Source organism: Etheostoma spectabile, unplaced genomic scaffold (genome assembly GCF_008692095.1).
Source record: "Etheostoma spectabile isolate EspeVRDwgs_2016 unplaced genomic scaffold, UIUC_Espe_1.0 scaffold00018867, whole genome shotgun sequence".
NCBI classification, from domain to species: domain Eukaryota; kingdom Metazoa; phylum Chordata; class Actinopteri; order Perciformes; family Percidae; genus Etheostoma; species Etheostoma spectabile.
Window position 1 is genome coordinate 1 of NW_022604531.1, and position 15913 is coordinate 15913.

The 15913-nt window shown below is 41.1% G+C and overlaps 1 long non-coding RNA gene and 8 other non-coding genes across 9 annotated transcripts; 3 read left to right on the forward strand and 6 right to left on the reverse strand.

Annotated features, from left to right (window-relative positions):
* Nucleotides 1–894: 894 nt before the first annotated feature.
* On the reverse strand, nucleotides 895–1079 carry LOC116683004 (U2 spliceosomal RNA). Its single transcript, XR_004330503.1, has one exon. It is a non-coding gene; the product is annotated as a U2 spliceosomal RNA (small nuclear RNA).
* A 1861-nt stretch (nucleotides 1080–2940) lies between these two features.
* trnal-aag (transfer RNA leucine (anticodon AAG)) lies at nucleotides 2941–3022 on the reverse strand. Its single transcript has one exon. It is a non-coding gene; the product is annotated as a tRNA-Leu (tRNA).
* A 1865-nt stretch (nucleotides 3023–4887) lies between these two features.
* Nucleotides 4888–4959, reverse strand: trnac-gca (transfer RNA cysteine (anticodon GCA)). The gene has a single exon. It is a non-coding gene; the product is annotated as a tRNA-Cys (tRNA).
* A 2761-nt stretch (nucleotides 4960–7720) lies between these two features.
* trnaq-uug (transfer RNA glutamine (anticodon UUG)) lies at nucleotides 7721–7792 on the reverse strand. The gene has a single exon. It is a non-coding gene; the product is annotated as a tRNA-Gln (tRNA).
* Nucleotides 7793–9285: 1493 nt separating this feature from the next.
* On the reverse strand, nucleotides 9286–9357 carry trnaq-cug (transfer RNA glutamine (anticodon CUG)). The gene has a single exon. It is a non-coding gene; the product is annotated as a tRNA-Gln (tRNA).
* A 363-nt stretch (nucleotides 9358–9720) lies between these two features.
* On the forward strand, nucleotides 9721–9802 carry trnas-uga (transfer RNA serine (anticodon UGA)). Its single transcript has one exon. It is a non-coding gene; the product is annotated as a tRNA-Ser (tRNA).
* A 1239-nt stretch (nucleotides 9803–11041) lies between these two features.
* Nucleotides 11042–11115, forward strand: trnan-guu (transfer RNA asparagine (anticodon GUU)). Its single transcript has one exon. It is a non-coding gene; the product is annotated as a tRNA-Asn (tRNA).
* Nucleotides 11116–12748: 1633 nt separating this feature from the next.
* LOC116683003 (uncharacterized) lies at nucleotides 12749–14024 on the reverse strand. The gene is made up of 3 exons (XR_004330502.1): nucleotides 13975–14024; nucleotides 13367–13418; nucleotides 12749–12816 (listed from the first exon to the last, which is right to left on the reverse strand). It is a non-coding gene; the product is annotated as an uncharacterized LOC116683003 (long non-coding RNA).
* Nucleotides 14025–14994: 970 nt separating this feature from the next.
* Nucleotides 14995–15068, forward strand: trnan-guu (transfer RNA asparagine (anticodon GUU)). Its single transcript has one exon. It is a non-coding gene; the product is annotated as a tRNA-Asn (tRNA).
* The last annotated feature ends 845 nt before the right edge of the window (nucleotides 15069–15913 follow it).

The window sequence follows — 15913 nt, forward strand, 5'->3', positions numbered from 1 at the left end:
CCCCCCCCCCACCTACAAACCCGCTCGGATCAATCACACACACACAGAACATGGAGAAATGCGCTCTCTCTCGCTCTCTCTCCGCTCTCTCCTGCTCCGTCAGTCAATTCGGTCTGCGGATCTGTTCCGTTAACGTTTAGGGTTCTCAGACGCAGGTTTGTTTTTAACTTCGGTTTGTAGTCCTTAAATAATAACCATAGCATTTTGGTGAACGTGGGGTTTGTAGTCCTACATTAGTAAACCGTAGATTTTGGTGAATTGGTTTGTAGTCCTTACATAGTAACCAGTAGATTCTGGTGAACGTGGGGTTTGCAGTCCTTACATAGTAACCAGTAGATTCTGGTGAACGTGGGTTTCAGACATGCTGCTTGTTTTAAATGCGACTACAGTTGCGTCTCTGCCATCGGAGTTTTTTTTTTTTTACTGTCAGCTGCCCCCCCCCCGCCCCTCTCTCTCTGTGTCTCTCTTACTCACACACACCAAACACTCACACACACACACACACACACACACACACACACACCACACACAAATATACCTGGTGTGAAAATAAAAAAAATAAAAAAAGAACCAAAAAAAAAAAAATCACATGATCATCAAAAATAAAAAGTTAAAAAAAAGAAAGTATATTGATATGAAAACTCTTTTTCATTACATTTACTTCATAATTGCAACAGCATGTGTTGTATTAATTGTTGCAAAACGTTCTGTATATAGTTTGTTTGTTACCATGACAACACATGGATCTGAAGCTCGATGCTGTCATGTAAATAGTTTTCAAATCAGCAATAAATATAACAATTTTTGATCAACTCATATCAATTGCTCTCAGGTCCATTGACAGTTTTGGAACGGGCAGCTCAATGTGCATCGTAAATTGTTTTCCAAAGACAGAAGAGGTGCACCGTTCCCAGCGATGCTGCAATACGGGTCGATGCGTGGAGTGAATGAAGCAAGCCCCTTTTTCAACTCCCATTGCTAAAAATCCATTTAATATGTTGTCCCTGATAGAGGACATATCAGATTAAAGATAAGAACAGATACTACACTTGATCTTAGCCAAAAGGCCGAGAAGCGATGACCACCACCTCTATGCTGTCAGATGCGACCCCCTCCCGGACGGTTCTCAGTTGTCACGGTCCAGTAATTTGAAATGGACATAACAGCTGCTGCTTAGCACCCCGTCCAAGCGCTTCATGGGGAAGCACAAAAAGTTTTAGTTAAGACGGCAATTGTGGTTTTCCCAATTGGTCAAGCTCCTGCCAACGGCAATATTCCCATGCTGTCACATTTTGGCTACGTTTAAGAATCTGAGTTCCTTTTGGAGAGCGCATATTGTTTTTCACATGTACAAAAGGCTTAGCCAAACAGCAAAGCCCACCAAAAATAATTTCAACTCATAGGCGTCTCACCTATTCCCACAGTCACAGGGCCAATATTTTGTCCTTGCTGTTTTTCTGCCAATCAAAAGTGCAAATCTTGCTGCACTTTTGTATGGCTTTATCTTGTGTTGGAGCTAAATCCTGCTCCATTCTCAGGGTTCATTCATTTAGTAGTCAAAATCTCAGATGTGGATGTGTGAATCCATTTTATACATAGGATATCCTAGAGACAAATACAGAGTCAACCTAACACGGCTCAACCCCAAATCTGTCTGACTCTCTGCTCCTGACCCCCTGGTCTTATTCCAAAGGGTGGGGTCTTTGGCCACAGTGGTGTGTGTGTGTGCCTATTCGTTATCTTTCAATTGGAATGTGACTTAAAGTTTATGACCCTCAGTTCAGGACTGGCAAAGCAAAAGGTCAGTGGCCATGAAGAAGAACATCATCGATTCAACTTCTGACACATTTGTAGAGCTGTATTTAACAAATGTAACAGAACATCTTATCTTATAAAACAGAAGTATTGCAAAACATCTTAATGTAACAAAAAAAACAAAAACTATATACTTATGACAACAAACTTAATGCATGACCAACATGTCTTCATTTATGCTGAAATAATGCTTTACCTTTTGACTTGAATGTATAATGCAATCACCACAATGTTTAAGCACATATAACATTTTAAATTCCAACAACGCATACTCTTAATAAGTAGACTTCCAGAGTATTTGCATGACAAAGACACAAGCATGGACACAAGCATGGCTGTTGTGATAAGATGGGATATAATCAACCACGTTCAAACACACCACAAGCTATTATGGGTTACAATTTTTATCATTTAAAATACGGGTCACTTCCTGTCACCGGGAAGTCTTACCGTCTTATAAACCTGGTGTGCACGGCAAACTTCCTTTTAAAACAGAAAAGAGAAGATGCCGGTAAGACAAATCTGAAATGACTAATGTTAACCTGTGTTACACTTTGAAACTAAATAAACAGACACATAGTTGTCGGAGATGTGAGTATTGCGTGGTTATTGTGAATAGATAATGTTTGTGAAGTATGGTATAGTTTTAAACAGAATGACGGATTGATGAATGTAGCAGTAGCATGTAAATCACCGTAGTTTTAGATGTTAAAATGTCTGCACAAGAAAGCTACGAGATTACTGTGGGGAAATGAGAATGGCTAGGTTAACTGATGATTTTAAACATTGTGAAAATTAAAGAAACATATGAACACGTTAAACATATGCAGATATATAACAAATCCCTGCAGTCTCAGTCTTTGGATGGTATAGGTAGCATACCGTGACGGCCGACACGCGCCCCGTCAATTTTGGCAATGAATGAGTATTTCACATTAAACACCTACGATTGGGTGGTCATTATAGCCAGGGCAGAGTACAGATTTTAACAGCAGAGTCAGCAAGGAGTCTACCAAGTTTCCTCTAATGACTTTTGGTATTTACCAAGCTATGTCATAAGGAATGCCGTCATCTGAACTACAAGTCATCACATTGGTTGCCTTCCAGCAGTGTAGTATTTGCAGATGGCAGTGGTGGGATTTGAACCCACGCCTCCAGAGAGACTGGAGCCTTAATCCAGCACCTTAGACCACTCGGCCACACTACCTGTATGCAACTATTAACAGCATTGTGAGATGCACAGGGACCGTAACTAACAGTATGCTTGTTAATGTTATTGGAAATAAACTTTTGCAAGACAAAAGCCAATATTATATAAAAAAATGCCAGTAAAAAATGTTATCACTCTTTGTCATTTTTCTCTGGCATCGTTGATTATTAGAATATTGTAACCAGCATTAAGTGAATAGGTTTAGGTCTGTGTGAATATGGGCTGAGCATCTACCTGGGCTGAACTTGCGAACAACTCTTTTGCATATTCACTGTAAAGAGCCATTACTCCTCCAACTGCCAACTATTGTTCTAGAGACAATAGGATATACAGTTTTAGATTGCAAGGTAACTGTCAAAGAAGAAAGACTACACGGAAATACCTCAAGTGATCAAAACAGTTTGTCAAAATTCACAGCATATAAAACTACTCTTTAAAATATGTTCATGTACCATTCAAAAACAAAAGTACAATCATAAAACATATACTACTTAGATACTGCAGCCATCCTGATCACAGCCACGGGGGGGGGGGATCTGCATGTGCTTTCTTACCAGCAAGTTTCTGGAGGTTCAAATGGCATCTTTAGATGGCAGCCAGGGTGAAACACTGATTTGCAAAGTGTATAGCTGTAAATCTGCTTCCTAAAAACAATAACAGATCCGGCACTCCTCTCCCTATTTCCTCTTTTCATCACTCTTTTTTCCTTACCTCTATTAGCAAGTACAGTTCGGCAAAATTAATCTTTGCGGCCATTGGTATGCAGGTCACTTGATGTAATACAAGCAAATACATAAGGCCCCCCCCAACAGTTTTGTGATACGTGGCGTGCAACTATATGTCAATGATCAAGCTTGTTGCTGTGACCAAGAAACCACCAAAAAAATGACTGATACATCATCAGTTCCAAAATTTTCTTGGATGCCAAATATTTGAATTCAAAGTCAGAATCCAATTGACATGTAAGAACAAGACAATGCACGTCCAGCTTCTATCACCAGTCAGCCATTGCACCCACACTGCTGTATGTGGACTGTGGCTTCTGCGTCAGTGAGGGGTCCAGCAAGCTGCAGACAAAGTTTGGGGAGTGGCCAGACCAAAGGAGGCCACCATCAGCCTCATTGAGCGGCGGCTGCAGGAGCTAGGAGTGGCAAACCGGAAGGACCTCATGGGGTTGCCACTGCAGGACCAGGTGCGCATGGAGCAATCTGGCGTGTGCAGCAACGCCATATCAAGTGCAGGACCTGCCTGGCTGGTAGCAGCTTTCTGCTTGTTTCTTTGAGCTAACTGTATTAGCTTTAGCCTGGCTGGTAGCAGCTTTCTGCTGTTTCTTTGGGCTAACTATATCAGCTTTAGACCAGCTGGTAGCAGCTAATAAATCAGCTATTTATTTGAGAAGTGGGAGAACTTGCAAAATAGCAGGGTGTTCAAATATTTTTCCTCACTGTACGAGGAAAAATGTCTTTTTAACAGGCAGAAACCTCAAACTAAAACTGGCTCATGGTGGGCAGTCATCTGACACAACCAGTTGGGGGAGAGGGGGAGAGAGAGAGAGAGAGAGAGAGAGAGAGAGAGAGAGAGAGAATGGATTGAAAAGATGACCGGTGGTAATTATGGCAGCAGTAAAGGTAGAAAGAAGAACTATTACTAATAATAGTAGCAGTAATAGTGCAGGGCGTCTAGCAGGACCATGGCAGCAGCTGCATCCACTACTCAGGTGCCACCACAATCCAAGGAAATCTGACAAGGGAGAAAGCACAAGGGTTTCTGGAAAGAAGCAACATTAGTTACATGCATGCTTTTTTCAAGTATCATCAACAACAAGAACTATCATATATATGATAGGGTAGAAACATTCTTGCAGGGGGCACCCAGATTTGAACTGGGGACCTCTTGATCTGCAGTCAAATGCTCTACCACTGAGCTATACCCCACACACTTTATGTGGAATAAGACTATGGTGCATCAAAACAATGGCTGGGCCTCCACCATGTGGTTACCTTTGTTGGTAGGTGGAGTCTGACGGGCCTGTTGGGTTTAGAAAAAATAGTAGTTTGTAGCAGTTCTTTGTAGTAGTTCATGGCATAGCAGGGCACTGTGCGGCATTACAAGGCACAGCAGGACGTAGCAGGGCACCACAGAGTGTAGCAGATGAACATGGCATCGCAAAACGTGTAGCGGGACCATGGCGACAGCTACTACCCTGATTTCGGAGCCTCTCTGATCCAAGGGAACATGCTGGGAAAAAAGAACATGAGGACTCCGGGGAGTGACTCCCCAGAGCTAGGTTAGTAACAAGCATTTCTGGGAATATTCAATTCTATGCCCTTACTATAAACTTTATGATTCAACAAGGTGCTGAAAGCATTCTTTAGAAATGTTGGCCCATATTGATAGGATAGCATCTTGCAGTTAATGGAGATTTTTGGGATGCACATCCAGGGCACGAAGCTCCGTTCCACCACATCCCAAAGATGCTCTATTGGGCTGAGATCTGGTGAGTGGGGGCCATTTTAGTACAGTTAAGTCAGGGGTTGGCAACCTGCGGTTCCGGAGCCGCATGCGGCTCTTTGATCCCTCTGATGCGGCTCAGCTTTTAAAAAATACTTAATGAATATTTAATTAAAATGTATTTTATTTTAGTTTGTACAGCAAATTAAAGACATCATTTCAGCTGTGGCCTGTGGCCTCCTCAACTGCCTGTGATGAATCTAAAGACTAAGGTGATATTGAACAAATTGCGCTGTTCTGCCAGTATGTAAACTCAACTGGGCCACAAGTAAAAATGATCCAGTGATACCACTTAAAGGCCAAACATGGGGGGGGGGGGGGGTTGTGAGGCTGTCTTGAATTGTTTAAGAGCAAGAGGAATAACCCCCCCGGTGTCAGTGGTACAGACGGAGCACCGAGTATGACAGGCGCGCACAACGGCTTTGTGGCTTTGCTGCAGAAGTTGCTGGACAGGAAGTTGCTGACTTTTCACTGCATCCTGCACCAAGAAGACCTGTGTGCTCAAACATTTCCTCCGGAATGCACAGAAGTCATGAATGTTGTCATTCAGATTCTGAGCAAATTAATGGCGAAAGGTTTAATTCCCCGTCAGTTCCGTTCGTTACTGGACGAGCCGGGAACAACCAGAGTGGCTGGGTCTCGTAGACATGACAGCACACCTGAACACCTGAACACAGCTCTTCAGGGTAAAGGATGCGCTGCCCTGTGTGTCCTTTACCCTGAGGACCTTTTTGCCATTTTAGCCAAGTTGACAGTGCTAGCCCTATTTTACCAAACCGTTAACCCAACGTTTTTTGTTTTTTTTCGGAGTTAAAAATGATTTGTTGCATGCAGAAATGTTATTTCATTTTCTCTGCAGTCGTTCATTGATTTCATAAATGTAACACAGTTTAGTTTGTTTATACATAGCACAAATGTGTTATATACAGTGTTATTTCATTTTAAATTTTAAAAGGGTTTTGTGGCTCCCAGTGTTTTCTTTACTGTGTGAAACTGGTCCAAATGGCTCTTTGAGTGGTAAAGGTTGCCGACCCCTGCACTAGACCATATGGGACTGACTAGATATTAATAACAGGGATTTCAGGAATCAATTCATAGTCTGGCTGGAAACAGGCCTTCTCCTGAACATGAAAAAAGAAGCTTCTTGTCAACAGGTTGATTTCTGTTAATAACAAACACAACTATAGTCAAAAGAAAAAGAAAATATATATATGAAAAGCCGTCTTGGTTCATCTTTCCACTGTTCCTACAATCACCGATCTGGTCTGGTTGGAAACTAAAGGATCTAAACTAAAAGGATGTTCCTCTTTAACTAACAGGTCTATCTCTGCAGGGATCCATCCCATAATGTTGTCACACACTTAGAATAATGATCTGAGTCTGTCAGCAACAACAACACAACCTTTAGTGGACCCTGACTTTACCTTTAAATTAGGAGTTTAAACAGAGACACAACAGGAAGAATAAATCCATCAAATCAAGTCCCCAATAATCAGCATGTGGCCTTGTTTTATTTCAGGTAGTCACCATGGAGCTGTTCCACATTCCCAGACATTTAAAACAAGTCAATCATTGGCGTTATTCTACGAGTCAGATGAATAAATCAGCTGTTTGCTATTTGAGCTGCTCTGTTTCCTGCTGCTCCGTCATTCTTTAGTGTCCTCTGGAAACAGGTTGCTGTCCTTTATGTTTCTTTTGGATGACATCATCAGTGTCTTTGCTTTAGTCTGAAGAAACTCCAACAGATTTAAAACCATATGCAGTCACAGAAAAAACAAACAGGGAATAGAAAATGTCAGACAAAGAATATGAAATGAAAAGTCCCCAAAGTAGGAAAATATAATGTTAATCTACCAAACAACAACTGGAGAGCATCCAACTAAACATGGCCGACTTCCAGTATGTCGGTAATGAAGAGAGGAATGTTTGGACATATTACAGATTCATTTTATTTTTATTTAACCTTTATTTAACCAGGAACAATCCCATTGAGCTACAGTAACTCTTCTTCCAGGGAATCCTGCCAAGACAGACGGCAATAAGTTTCATAATACATAAAAGACAGGACAATGGTTCCATACTACACCACAAATCTCTATAGATACTACAACACAAACAAGATACTACAACACAAACAAAATACTACACTTAACTTAAGCCAATGCATACATGCAACTTAAAATCAGGTTCCACTGAGATTTGAACTCAGATCGCTGGAGTCAAAGTCCAGAGTGCTAACCATTACACCATGAAACCCTTAAAAGTGTTGCAAGGGTTTGCCTGGAAGTTTCTTTCATAATATCCACATGTATGCTATTGAAGGCACACAACAGTCACAATGAAGATGAAAAAGCAACAATTGCTTGCCAACTTAAGTCATTTAGTTAGCTAAGCGTTCAGAGGATGTGGGAAGAAGCAAGTCAAGAACAGGTTTTGAAGGACTTGCCACAGACAGTGAATACAGCAGTAGATATGTCTACTGTGTACAAACACATGGTAACTTTACATCTGTTGACAATAAAGATGCTCACAAAACGCTGCACTTGCAATTGCGTTTCTTGGGCACATTCATGTCCTCTTACATACAAAGAACTGATCAATTCTTTAATCGCGATATCATGTGTCAGACATTAGTTCCAGATGAAAACACTGGTTGTCAGAAGTGGGATTTTAACCCACGCCTCCAGTGGAGACTGCGACCTGAACGCAGCGCCTTGGACCGCTCGGCCATCCTGACTGATCCAACAGATGTTCAGTAGGACCTGTTTAAAAAATTATAAGATAGTGAATTAAACATGTCACTCTATTGTAGGTTCTCAGTCATCCATGTCATAGTTAACAAGGGAAGGTTTCTCAACTGTCAGTCCAAATATATGGGTGTTCATGGAGACATGGAAGAAAGTCACCATTGTGGCAATGTGCTTGACAATGGCATGGCATTGCGTGTGATGTGAAGGGAATGTGCAATACAGGCCAAATCCTATGGTGGGAATCAAGATCCACCAATGTTTCTGTCAACAATGTCCACCTGAATCCAGAAATGTCCCTGCCAGATGGGAAATAGACTGACAATTGGGTCAACATTGTGCAATTATCTTCAAAATGTCCAACTGAGTCCACAAATAAACCTGCCAGATGGGAAATAAACTGATAACTGTCTTCATGGTCTAAACGTGTCATATATTGCCGTACAATTCCCACAATGAGTCCAGATGTGTCCGTTTTGGTTCTTGATCCATGCTATTACCCCAAAAGTGCACAACTAGGCCAAGGGACATTGGACTTGGTAAAAGGTCCTCCGCAGAAGTTTTGTCTCTCATCCAAGAGACTTCTTTAGTTTTTTACACAGAAAGGGTTTGACACAGTGCCCACTCCCCAACCATATCTGACAGTTGAAAGCTGTGGGGAAAGGGGGGTTCCAAAGCTAATAGACCATCAACAAGCAATTCTGATGCTCTATACTGGCCCATTCAGGATGAACACTGTATACTCTGACTATTGCAACACAAGTTCAAATTTCAATGATAGCTTATTTTTATGGTGATTATGAGACTGAATACAAAGTTTGTTTCCCCCATGCAACTCAAAGCCTATCACTTCCAGTCAATACTGTCAAATTTGGAGCTCCTTCAGATTACATTAACAACCAGGTGACTCCTCAACATGCCCCCACCAACATAAGCTTACTTTAAACTAGATGTGGAAAGTTGAAAGGTTGAATGTTTTCACCTATGCTGTGGCTTAAAAACAGGTTCCACCGAGATTTGAACTCAGATCGCTGGATTCAGAGTCCAGAGTGCTAACCATTACACCATGGAACCTTCAAAAGAGTTTGCTAGGCAGTTTCTTTCATTATATCTACATGTGTGATATTAAAGGCACACAACAATCACAACAATTAAAATATCACGCCCCAATATATTCTCGGTTTTGAGTCCTCGCCCGTACTATTTACGACATGGCCAGACGTAATCCGGCTAAGAAGCAGCACTTTTCACAGGTGGAGATTGAAACCCTGACATCTCAGTTTAATTTGCAGTAAAGTATACACCTACATGTAAAGTGTACCCATATTTAAATAAACACACGGTAGCAAAGTTTATGCAGTGTTTTTTAATTTTACTCGTGTTTTTTCGTGAGTCAGTGTAAATATTAGTGCAAATCAGTATTACACTATATTTCAGGTTGTTGTGGCCGAGTGGTTAAGGCGATGGACTTGAAATCCATTGGGGTCTCCCCTCGCAGGTTTGAATCCTGCCAACAACGAGAGGGGCTCTTTATTGTGGTCACACATCTCATTATGACAACGGCAGATGTGCCTTCATGGACAATACTATAATATCAAATAGTTACTGGAAGCCACTGAGCATTTATTTTCATTCTCAATGCCCAGATGTGTTGCAGTTGATATGGCTTTGGTTCCCAGCCAGTAACATTCTTTGAGTGACGTTACTTGCTTTATTTTTCGGGAAGTAACCAGAAAGGTTACTCTCCCAACCCGGTTTGATAAAACATTAGATCTCTGTTATATCGCACAAATAAGGGAACATAACAATCAATTAAGCTGCCTCCATGAGGATCCACAGACATAGACATGTTCCACCACCCGCAATTAAGCCTGTCTCCTCAGCTTCTAGACGCCGCTGCATCACCTCGCATCTGCGTTTGTGACAGTTTCTCACAGTTAGCAAAGCTCACATAAAGCAAATGCTTGTGGCTTAAAGATCGAGCTCCCTGGAGTGAGCCAACTCTGGGATTTATCCTTCTGCAGAAGACCATAGAGGCAGCTTCTCCAATTTCTGAGTAACAGGAAAATAGCCTGATAAGCATACATGTGCAGCTCAACCTCAAAAAGCCATAAATTAAATGCTTGTGGCTTAAAGATCAAGCTGGCGCTCATAAAACATCAGCCAGGCGCAGTCTCTGTGGCGCAATAGATCAGCGCAGTCGGCTGTTAAGTGAAAGGATGGTGGTTCAAGTCCACCCAAAGATGATTGTTGCTTAAATAAACTGGAGTAATCCAACTCTAGGATCTATGAGCTCAAAGATAACCCAAGCAGCCTTATATCAGAAGGTACAGTTCTGCAAACCATGTACATATTAATCTTTGCAGTCATTGGTATGCAGGTCACTTTATGTAATACAAGCAAATACATAAGGCCCCACCCAACAGTTTAGTGATAGGTGGCGTGCAACTGTATGTCAATGATCAAGCTGGTTGCTGTGACCAAGAAACCACCAGCAAAATGACTGATGCATCATCAGTTCCAGAATTTTCTTGGATGCCAAATATTTGAATTCAAAGTCAGAATCCAATTGACATGTAAGAAAAATGCAATGCACGTCCAGCTTCTACATTTCCACATGAGTCAGCTTCCCCAATTTCTAAGTAACAGGAAAATAGCCTGATAAGCATACATGTGCAGCTCAACCTCAAAAAGCCATAAAGCAAATGTTTATGGCTTAAAGATCGAACTCCCATTCATAAAACATCAGACAGGCGCAGTCTCTGTGGCGCAATAGGTCAGCGCAGTCGGCTGTTAACCGAAAGGATGGTGGTTCAAGTCCACCCAGGGACGTTTGCTGCTTAAATAATCTGTAGTGAGCCAACTCTGGGATTTTTCCTTCTGCAGAAGACCATAGAGCAGCCCAAAGATAACCCAAGTGGCCTTACCTCTATTAGAAGGTACAGTTCTGCAAACCATGTACATATTAATCTTTACGGTCATCAGAGATGGGAAGTAACAAAACACAAATACTTCATTACTGTACTCCAGTTGAATTTTCAGGTATTTTTACTTTACTATTTATTTTTTGGGCGACTTTTTACTTCTACTCGAATATCGGTACTTTCTACTCCCTACATTTTACAAAATTGGCTTGTTACTTTAGTTTTGTACTAAAGGTTGTCTATCAGGTGTGATTTGGAGTCCATGTCGGAGAATAGCGCGGACATGCGCCTCACACCACGAGCAGGCGCGCACGGCACACGGAGACAAAAATGAGAGAAAAGAAAAAGAGACGAGCTGTCTGGAGGATAACCAGCTGAGAATGTGTGTGCGTCTTTGAGAACTGTAAGTCATATAAATGATGTTGTCAGTTCATGTAAGCCTGTTGTTGTGTTGGTCTGTAGTTCTGGTACATTTAAAAGTTAGCTTGTTTACGTTCTTCTACTGTTGGCTAGGTTACACCTGGCTGTTGATTCGATATAATGGCGATTGTTGAACGTCCTTGCTCATTAAGATAATGTAATTAGTAGTTGGTTTATTGTTATTATTTACTAGCATATATGATTCCTATACATTGTGTATGGTAGCCTTTACAATGTTGTTTATTTCATTTATTACACACACACATTCATAGCAGAGCTGCCCCCCCCCCCCCCATGTTTATACTGATGATTGATTGTAATAAATCAACAGAGAGAAGTTGTCTCCGTCTGTGTTTTAACAGACACACCTGGGCCGAAGTTGGAAACCACAATTAGCTTTAAATCCAGTTCTAATCTAGTCCTCACTAAATTTCAAATAATTCCCTGGAGTTACCATTACAAAATTTAATCTAATTAAATTGGAACATACACAGACTTCTCACAAAATCACACTTGAATTCATATCTTGCTACTTGGTCAGAATCTTATTAACCTGGAGTCCCAGTCTCTGTCAATATATATAGGCTATATGTTATATATGTTTTAGGCCTATTGGCAGACGGCCATTTAAAATGTAGGCAATGGCATATAAAGAATAAAGAATAAAGAGTCTTTTCTCCATGTCCACTGTAGTTTCTCAGTGTGTTCTCTAGTAACATGTGTCTGGTCCAGGGAGCTTTGTCATTCATAAGGCTACTTTTACTTTTATATTTTAAGTATATTGCTAAGCCTGTACAGATGGAGGAGAGATGAAATGTGTCAGTAATATAGGAGATTGTTGGCTGGAAGTATGGAGATACTAATATGCATTTCTTAAAAGGAGAAAACTAAAATATTCTATGGTCATGTAAGTATCTGTTTTCCAATAAAAAGATTGACTTGAGAATAATTACTTGGTCTATAAGTGATGCTCAGAGGCCCGACATGGCCCTTCTATGTTCATGTTAGTATGTGTTTTCCAATAAACATTTGACTTGAGAATAATTAATTAGTCTATGAATGATGCTCAGAGGCCCCACATGGCCCTCACCTTGTTCGGCTTATTGAAGAGGCAGCTCCCGCCCCCTGGAGCAAGAACTGGATGTACTCATCAACGCTGCAGCGAGAAAACTTTCTGGGTAGATAGTATCTGCATTCGCACACGCACGCGCGCACACACACGCACGCACACACACAGATCGAGACCAGGACATGACAAAAAAATTAAAAACGGCTCAATACTTTTCTGCCAGTAAGGAACGTGGGTGTCTGTGCCACCACTTTGCAATCTGACATAAATGTTACCATCTGTAGTAGGATATAACTCATATGAATAATTCAAATCTGTATGGTTCCCTCTGTTTAGGAGAGCCAAATCACATTAAAAAAATCACATTCTGTGTAGTAAATACTTTTAATTATTAATTTTGTAATTCTTTCAAGGTGGTGGGCATGCTGGTGTCTGATGTTTCAACGCATCAAATACAAGCTGTGATTGAGATTGTGAGTAAAAGTCAAAGCATCCCTCGGTTACCGGTGTTTAATTGTCTAATTAAGTAAAATGAACAGAACAAATTGCAGCGACAAGAAAACAGTCTTGCTGTTTAATTTTGTCAACAAACAGAGAAGAGATTACTTTTACAGGTCTGTTGTGTTTTGTTTTGTTGTTCACATCAGTGTGCTATGATGTGAATTTTTACCCTGTGTCTTCCATGATGCAGCCCAGCTAAGCATCTGGGCACCTGCAGTCCCCTGTAATGAAGACAAGGAGGAAGAAGAGCATAGATGAGTGGGAAAAGGTGACTCAAAGGAAAGGAAAGGAAAGGAAAAAAATAATGTGTTAATTGGCATTTACAACCCAAGATATAACACTTCACGTGCTGCAGCGAGAGTTATGATCAGCAAAGAAGAATAGACTTTCCATAGAACTGGCACCTAGTGACAGAGGCATGGAGAGCCTATAGTGTGTGCACTGAGCTCTTGTCCTGACGTTAAATAATAGGCATAATGGCTCTTCAACATTAGTCAGAGCCCAGTGTTCAGTGGCAGCAATGTTCTAACCACCGCCCCCTCCTTCTTGGACACAGGTGACTTGTCACCCAATAGAAGAGTCTAATGACAGAAGAGAACTGATGGACACGGATACAACACCCAACTCTCTCTCCAACACCCCCCCTCAAAACCATCCCTCCTCCTCTCAATCCTTCCCACACTGATCTTGCTTTGATCATTTATTCAGTTAAGCGCCTGGTTTATTAGATCTCTCTATCGCCCCCCTGCATTATCAAGGTTTCATGTTATCTTTTACCTGCAGAGTTGCGTACGTTGTTCCACCTCATGCCGATGTTCTGGCCGAGAGTCTGGCACAAAGTGATGGCCTACATTCCCATACTGGAACAAATACCCATTGGAAAACTTTATTTTGAGATGGGGACAACGTTAATATACAATGCTAAAGTTAACTTGGGCTGCACCAAACATGATGTACTTAAAACCAGGATTAAAGTAATGATAATGATAAAATAAGGGCTACAGCCAGCAGCAAGTTTAGCTTAGCATAGAGACTGGAAGCAGGGCTCTGTCAAAACGGTGACAATAGCCTTAAAAGTTGTTAAGTCTGTACAAAAACAAAAGTGTAAAAACAACATAAGTAAAGAAGTTAAATCAGTACTTCTACTTTTACCAGAGTATTTGTTAACACAATTATCTCTTCTTCTACTTGAGCACGGGCAGTGAGTACTTTTGCCATCTCTGACGGCCTCTGTATTGTTCTGTTTAGAGTATGTATATATTGTGTGTATAGACTAGTGTGTATATTTTGTTGTTTTGGTTGTTTTGTGTTTTGTGTGTAAGCACAGTGTGAGCAACACACAAAAAAAATTCCTCGTATGTGTCCTCATACCTGGCGAATAAAGCTGATTCTGATTCTGATTCTGATTCTGATATGCAGGTCACTTGATGTAATCCAAGCAAATACATAAGGCCCCCCCCAACAGTTTTGTGATACATGGCGTGCAACTGTATGTCAATGATCAAGCTTGTTGCTGTGACCAAGAAACCACCAGCATAATGACTAATACATCATCAGTTCCCAAATTGTCTTGGATGCCAAATATTTGAATTCAAAGTCAGAATCCAATTGACATGTAAGAAAAATACAATGCACGTCCAGCTTCTACATTTCCAAATGAGTCAGCTTCCCCAATTTCTGAGTAACAGGAAAATAGCCTGATAAGCAGACATGTGCAGCTCAACCTCAAAAAGCCATAAAGCAAATGCTTGTGGCTTAAAGATGGAGCTCCCGCTCATAAAATATCAGACAGGTGCAGTCTCTGTGGCGCAATTGGTCAGCGCAGTCGGCTGTTAACTGAAAGGATGGTGGTTCAAGTCCACCCAGGGACGTTTGATGATTAAATAATCTGGAGTAAGCCGACTCTAGGGTTTATCATTCTGCAGGTGAATATAGAGCAGCCCAAAGAAAACCCAAGTGGCCTTGCCTTTATCTGAAGGTACAGTTCTGAAAACCATGTACTGTACATATTAATCTTTACGGTCATTGGTATGCAGGTCACTTGATGTAATACAAGCAAATACATAAGGCCAGACAAAGACAAAAAGTAAGAGAAAAGAAAAAGAGACTAGCTGTCTAAAGGATAATCAGTTGAGATTGTGTGCGTCTTTGAGGACTGTAAGTCATATAACTGATGATGTCAGTTTATTTAAACTAATGAGGAAGAATTTGACAAATCAAAATCAAGTCCAGCAACTTATTCTTTCAAACATCACACCTGAGTCTCTCAAGTCCTGACCATTCCCTGACCGGGAATCAAACCCAGGCCGCGGCGGTGAGAGCGCCGAATCCCAGCCACTAGACCATCAGGGAGTCACATCTATCAAATTTATCTTTGTAGATGTGAGTTTTCTTTTCACTTACTGGAATGACTCATATTGTTTTAGGCGAGGAGTGGCGCCTGGCTAGAGCTTCAGAAGGCAGGACATGACAGATTACACATCTGTCACATAGTCAGTTTGTAGTCTTAAATACCAAGTCTCTTGCTGTTCCTTGACTAGTTGGCCACCCCTGCTTTGCATCGCTCAGGTATGTAGAAAAAAAATCTGTTATGCACCTTGCATTGCGCTAAAATGTCAAAATTGGACCTGAATCCAACAATAAACATTACTTGACACTCACATACATTGGTTTTCAGTTAAAAATGTTGGTTAGGGGTTTAGTTACTGCTTGAAAA